Source organism: Sinocyclocheilus grahami, unplaced genomic scaffold (assembly GCF_001515645.1).
Source record: "Sinocyclocheilus grahami isolate Dianchi unplaced genomic scaffold, SAMN03320097.WGS_v1.1 scaffold47.1, whole genome shotgun sequence".
NCBI classification, from domain to species: domain Eukaryota; kingdom Metazoa; phylum Chordata; class Actinopteri; order Cypriniformes; family Cyprinidae; genus Sinocyclocheilus; species Sinocyclocheilus grahami.
Genome location: NW_015505226.1, coordinates 2,657,637 through 2,665,442, shown reverse-complemented (window position 1 = coordinate 2,665,442; position 7,806 = coordinate 2,657,637). Strand labels below are relative to the sequence as shown.

The 7,806-nt window shown below is 35.7% G+C and overlaps 1 pseudogene; it reads right to left on the bottom strand.

The window, feature by feature from the left end:
- Positions 1-954: 954 nt before the first annotated feature.
- LOC107582809 (alpha-1-antitrypsin-like) lies at positions 955-5,963 on the bottom strand (annotated as a pseudogene).
- Positions 5,964-7,806: the final 1,843 nt, after the last annotated feature.

Genomic DNA, 7,806 nt, shown 5'->3' with positions numbered 1-7,806 from the left:
GGTTAATTATTCATATTTCCCCATGAGCTGATCCGCTACAATTGTAATAAGATTTTCAAATAAAACATACACTTTTTCATTATGGGTCAATCAGCATACATCCATATTTCTTGTTAATGTAATAAAGTATGACATTAATATATTTTTCCAAAAATAAATATATGTAATGATGATCCTGACTGATTTCAGATGTTTCAGGATGCAGAGATGTAACGCTCTATTCATAATTTTTTTAATGGTGACTCTAAAAATGTTCTCTTAAATGCAAATCTTGATTAATTTTTTATGTTGCGTCGTCTGAGTAATACTGTTTTGCAACACTCTCTGAAGGTTACCATGTCCATTATTCCAGAGTTTGCCGCTACCTGAGCTACTATGCTGTCCTCAGTAGCTTGTTTTTGTTCTTTAAAAACTGTTAAGAGGTTGAGTCTGTAGCCATGGTGATTTGTTTATACAGAAGTTCACAAACTATTTAACTACAACTATGGTCAGTTTTATGGTCAGTTCAATAATTCTGCAATTGTGTGTGTCTCTCTCTCTCTCTCTCTCTCTCTCTCTCTCTCTCTCTCCCACACACACACACACACACACACACACAAAGAGAATGATATTTCTTTGCAGTTGTATCATTATGTACATGTGTGTGTCTCTCTCTCTCTCTCTCTCTCTCTCTCTCTCTCTCTCTCTCTCTCTCTGGTGTTTGTTAATGGTTTATTAAAACTGCCCTTAACATATCATGACAAAACCTAAGCAACAAAAACATAAAATGATTTTTAAAGTGGTGGACATCATCATGCAGTTAGTGAGAGAAAAGACTGATTACATTTACAAAAAGTCAATATTTTCCTCCTTCGTTAGCCTAAGAAAACAGCAGCCATCAGTTGCACTCACTGCAGTGTCACTGATTGTCGTGGTAACATCACTGGTCACTGATTAAAAACTGCCTCTTTTGCTTCAGGAAACAACAGACTGGACCTCCTGAAAGTATTGCAAAGACAGTTACATATTTGTAGAATACAGAAAATGTTTACAATTGAGTCAAAATATAAAATTAACTAAATTCCCAGAGCACTTTCTAGAGATAAATAGTTCTGTTGTAAAGTAATATTCAACCTATATTCTTTTTCTTTTTTGCAGTATGAATGTTGACAGATTGGAGACATGAAGACCACAGGCAACTGATTTAAGATTTTAACACTGTTGGACTTATTTTTCAGAGCATTGCCAGACGCTCCAAAACAATCTGTTATATAACAGCAGATCATGTGAAGCTCTCTGTGGTTACTGAGCAACTTTTCCACAGCAAAGCTTATTTTTCAAACAGTTTCCCATGACTACACAAGATTTGACACTAAGTAGACTAAACAGTGCTAGCATGATAGTTAAACATGTTTTTTTTTTTTTCGCTTTTGCCTCTTCAGTAAACAGACAGTGATGTATTCAATATAATAATCTTACAAATGTACCCTTAATTGATGCTTGCTGCTTGTTGCTTCAATGCCACTAACCCTGTCTAAAATAATTACTTCCACTCTAGATCAGGGCTGTCCAAACTCAGTCCTGGAGGGCCGGTGTCCTGCAGAGTTTAGCTCCAACTTGCCTCAACACACTTGCCTTTAAGTTTCTAGTATGCCTAGTAAGAGCTTGATTAGCTGGTTCAGGTGTGTTTAATTGGGGTTGGAGCTAAACTCTTTAGGACACCGGCCCTCCAAGACCGAGTTTGGGCACCCCTGCTCTAGATTATAGCATTTTCTACTTTTCAGCATGTTTTGTTTACGCAGTTATGTCTATATGCAAATGCATTATATACATTATTTTTGTGGCATATCCGTGCACAAAATGCCATTGATGTATAGCTGCTGTTCTCCCCACCTTCAGAACATCCATTTGACTGATATAACCACAAACTAATCACATTACCATTTGTCTAACTTCAAACCCATGGCTTGGAATATCATTATTACCCTCTCGCCTGCTCAAATTCTGGTCTGGCTTGGCATTCCAATCTCCATGCAATGCAAGAATTGTCATTTGAAAAGAAAAACAAAAAAACAAATAACGTGTTTTATCATGCATTTAAGTATAGTGTGTCTGATTACAACCTGAAAGATGTGTGCCCGATGTTTGAGCATGAGTAATGAAAGTAATATAAAGCCATTAGACTCATGTGCCACGAGACTCAATGCAACTGAGCCGTGAACAGTCCATGCATCACTTTAATTTAATTGCTCACTGCTGGTTCCTATATCAAAATGCCAGTTATCTTCCAGAGTATAAAAGTATAAGCATTTAGCTTCTGATTGTTAAACTCTCTGGAATACACAATTGGTCAGTCGTGGCCAATAGATTTTGCAAAGTTATAAAAAATTATTTAGCAATAAATAAAATAAAACAAAAGGTACATTTTACAAGTACTATTTCGGGCTTTCAACTTCAAAATTTCACCTTTACTTGTAATTACTTGTAAATTTATTAGCAATTTCTGAGTGAAAGTTGCTTCAAAGTAAATCCTACACCATTTCTTCAGCATACTCGCTGTTGTCCATGGCAATGCAACTGATCACCCGGACAACTGAAAGTGGCACTACTTTCATGTCTATCATATCACACCATGGACTCGCTCTCTCTTGTTCCATGCAAACAGAAATCTTCCATCTCACGTACCGATTACAGTGAAAATGACCTCAGAAGACTTACAGTATGTAATGAAGTCACCATGAAATCAAAACAATTCAACAGCAACAATGATCTAATCAGATTGTATTGGACAAAATCAAGTGCTTCCAATACATATATTCTCATTTGAAAAGCCGTTTCATTCAGATATAGTGAAGAAAATTCATTGCATTGATTGCAATTTCCACTTGTCAACATTAATAATAAATTAATATTGTTGTAATATGCGTTTGTCTTGTTTTTTGACTGCTTATTTTTTACACTATCTAATGGACTTTTTTCTTAGCAAAAGTTTTAATATAGCATACAGGTAAATTTACAAAATAATTTTTCCAATCAATATTTCATGTCCACGTATTTATGTATTGGGCAACCATCCAATGAGTGGGACAATGTCAACCAGTCATTATCACAAAATAATCCTAATCACAAACAGACTTGAAATTAAATTAAATTAACTATTTAAAATTTTCAGTATATTATATAATTTAACATCATGATTTGAGTTGAAATTATTTAAACTCACCATAAAATCAAAGTCATTAGTCATTGTAGCAAAATAACCTTCACAAATAAATTACAACCCAGAAGCACTTTATAATTTTCATGGTAACACTTTACAATAAGGTTGTAAATGGTTTATAAAGGTGTTCATAAATGACTAATAACTCATTTACAAATTAATTCTAAATAATTGATAAGCAGTTATAAATGCATGAATAAAAAGAATGATTTTAACACAATCCCTGTCAAATTGTGAGCCATTTTTAACTCACACGTACATAAGAGCACAACTTGATGAAAAACTGAATTCCAATATTAGTTACCTCGAGCACAGGTACAGCAAATGTAGATGAACAAATACTCAAATTACAGATCAAATAAAGTTTGATCATTTCAACTTGATAAACAAAAGATATAAGTTTTTATACATTGCTGTGGATAGGCATCATGAAATTTTGGAGAGTATCATAGTTAAGATACAGAGAAGCTTCTGGTAAGAAACATCGTAAGAAAAGTGACATGATTCATGAGATATAAATGAGATAACCATAAATGCAATACCCTTCAGTCTCGCTATAATAATCTATTTTTGCTACATCATGAAATAAATATAAATAAATATATTTATTAAGCATTTATTACATGTGAGTTAACAATGGGTCACTATTTGGCTGGCATTGCATTACAATTATAATAGCTTATAATTTATGAACACCTTTATAAACCCTCTACAATGTTACCATTTTCATTATATTATGTACTTTAACATTATGATTTGAGATTTTAAAAATATATTTTATTGTTAATAAATGGCATACATAAACTATACAATGATATTGAGCTGCCAAAAGACCACATGTGAATGCTGCTCTTAAAACTGGCTTCTCAATAAAGGGAGTAATAAAACCTGCAAAGAGCGATTCCAAGAGAATGTGTTTGTTTGAGCCAAGTTGTGTCAATCCAGTGTTCTTTTTTCACATCTGAGTAATGCTGTTTGAGATTTTTTTGTGTGTGTGCATACTGCCGTGTTAAAATAGCAATGTGTTTGTTCGAAAGAATGTTTTTGTATTATTTTACTTATTTGACTTCCACTCATTTATTTCTTTGTTTTTTATCCAGAGGTGGGTCATAAAATGGAAAGCCACAGGTTTTAATCTCTATGTCAACTGTGTGGTGTATGAAAGTAAAGACCGTTTTGCCAGTACTTGATTTTTAATTAACTTTTTACACCACCTCTTTCCAATTAGGCATTACATATAGCAAGTTGCCAGAGAAGTATACATTCACCAGAGGGAACAGATCTAGTAATGCCTGCCTGTCAGTACTCAATCTTCTAGGTCCACTTTCCTGCCATTTATTTCCAACTAAATCCAATTACCTTGATAAGCTGGTTCAGGTGTTTTATATGCACTGGAACTAAACTCTGCAGGAAGGTGAACCTCTAGAAAAAGGATTGAGTACCTCTGTCCTATATCAACACATGCAAACTGTAGAGTCAGCCATTTTTTATAGTACGTTAATTATCTTAAGTTAATTTTAAATCATAATTTAGGAAGTGATCTAGAAACTTTACCTTTGAAATGAAGATCATTTCCTCTGAAATTCCAGCTAAGTTGGCTTTATCTGTAAACATATCAGCAATTCCCAGTCCTTTCAAAATATTCAGGTAATATATGCTGTTTTCAGAGAGAGGTTAACTTTTCTGAAGGACAAGAGAAATCATTGACTGGCTGGTCCATCTGGAGATATTGAACTTAAAGCCATTTGAACATCTAAAAGCTTTTATGAATCAGTCGGGATAGCCTTAATTTTGATATACATTAAATAATTATGGCAACCAACCTTTTTCTGGCAGCTGTCCTCCACTTTTCAATGTGCTGTCTGGAGATGGCCATCTCAAAATCTTTGATGGTCTTATCTTCAATAAATATGTCAATATGTGGGACAGCCAGAACCATGGAGAAAGAGTCATTGTAGTCTAAACAGGACTTTAGAAGTGAGATCGGCATCATAATACATTTTGAGGGATGCGTAGGGTGCATCATTTGTAATGGAACTATGGTCTCAGCGTCCACATGAAACGTACTTTGATGGGTCTTGCTTGGGTTAAGTGACAAGTCCCATTTTCTTTTGGAAGAAAGAGTGACATTTTTAAAGGGATCTGTAACAATGGCATTACCAGATCTACAAAAGTTTGTGACTATTGTATAGGTGTGTGTGTGTGTGTGTTTACCTTTAAAATATATGTAAGTGAGAAGAAACATCAAAGCATTCGATTCCAGATCATCAATAGCTTGGTCTATTTTCCCATGTGTTTTTCCTTCACGTAAGTGTTAATTTTATCCAGTGTTTCTTTGACACTGAAATCCACAGTGAGGCCATCAGAGTGGTTAAACTCTTTCATCTTCTCCAAGAACTCAGGAAAGGGCTTCAATTTGTTGCTTACATATAGAGCACTACTAACGTCAATGTCCACCCCTTTCCTCTGGTCGATTTCTTCCAGGAGACTGTGGCCGATGCCACTGAGAAGCTGCTTTTTTTGTTTCACCACCAGCTCCTAAAGACAGCTCAGAAAGGGACACACTGAAGGGAGATAAGAAAATATTCTTGGACTGATATTCTGGCATTTCTACAAGCCTCTTGCACAGGTGAAAAGCTAAATCATTGTTCATCTTTATCAATGATGGGATTTTATCGCTGATGGGAGGTTGTGGTAAAGTCTCTTGATTCCCATGAACTACTGCAAATGCACAAATCCACAAATACATGATGTTCCTTTCCATGGTCTCATTTGAAGGCCCTGAGGAAAGTGTACATAAACAGTTCTGCAACATTTTATTGACAGAAATGCAGCAAATTGTGAAAACAATTTAACATATTGACAAAGAAAAATTGTTCCTAATTCCTTCATCCTATTTTCCACTCTTTATGTTCTAATAGATCAACTTTACATATGCATCAAACAATGTTCTAATGAGTTTGAAAAATATATAATTTATTAATAATTTTAAGATTCATCTTGTGAACACAGAAATGTTCCACCTTTCCAGACTGCTGCTGTTTCTCTTTCCCCAAACTGGACTGAATTCTAAAGCCTATATGTCCTTAAGTGTGATCCTAAAACAACCTTTGCTCTGTTTACTTTTTATTTTATTCTGCAAAGAAAAGTAATTATTAACTACTAAGAATGGACTCAAATCTGTGCAATCAATTAACGTTTGCCGTGTTTAACCACAGTGATGTGATGATACCTGATATGAGCTTGAAATATTTGCCATCATTTTCAAACTGATTCCATATTCATTATATATTTCCTTATAAAGTACAGTAGATTTTGATGTATATTTTAATATATATTCTAGTGAGCTCCTTTAGGTGACACCTCCTGCATGATCTGCATTATTATTATGCAGTCAGAGTAAAACCTGGGTGCATGTCATCAAATGAGGAGATACTGACCCACTTACTTTTGAAATACACACAGATAACTGTGTAGGTTGGGTAAAGACAAGGGAAGCCGTTGACCTTCAGTGTCAGCAAAATCCTTTTGTTGAAAAGATGTGACACATATGTGACATTACAATAAGAAGACAGCCCGTACTGTCATACGTTTAGCCCATAGCTTTATTCAAACAGCAAATCATCCTGTTTGTATGCACATGATTACAAACTGAGACCAGCTGAGTTTATTCAGGAGAGACCTTTAGAATTAGTTTAAGGATTTTGTTAAAAAAAAATTCTTGCTCCACACAACTGAGGTCTTTTTTTGAGTGCATACAACCCCGGAACGTGATTTGAGGAGGCCCGAGTCAATATGCTGTTCGAGGGGTCCAGAAACCATACCGCCGCTCCTGACTAACCATGTTAATCAGACCTCACGGCTAGCTCTCTCCTGCTGTCAGTGCTTGCTGCTGTGAGGTCGATCCGCATTTGCACTGTGTGCACATGTGTATAATTTTTGCCAAGACTCCATAATTCAGCATTGTGTGTTACAATGCTTCCCCAGACATCCTGAGAGCTCATTTGCTAAACCCATATTTTGTTGAAGGGTTCTCTGGGGGGACTAAAAGCCCTTCAGTTGCCAGTAAGTCTTACATAATTAGAAACTAACACTAATGAGAAGGAGGAGGACAAATGGAGGGGAATCAATGGCTCATGGGGTCAGAACGAATTAATGCCAGGCTGCTGAGAGGCCTGCAAGCAATTAGATGTGTACTACTGAGACACAAGTGCAGCTTCTTCAGATCAGTCAGGTGGCAAGGAACACTGAAAGGTGTGATTTAGGACTGGAATAGTGTGAACTCAGCAAACCGCTGCTCTGACACCAGACTCCTTGGCCTTTCTGGTACTTCAGCCCACAAACAAAATGAACCAATAAACACAAGTTAAAGCAACTGTATGCAGGTTTTCCATGAAATATCAGCTTCCAAATCATTCTGATGGTACACTGACTTCTAAAAAGACGAATGGCTTCCGTTTAGTTCCCTCGCTCCATCAAAATGTCTGTTCTGAAAGTATGTACGTTTAATGATGGAGTACGAAATTCCACGAAAAGGGCGGATTGCTTTACGGCAGCATGTTTTTTTGAGTACAATTTGGAAGAAAATACTATTTGAAGTCTTTCTA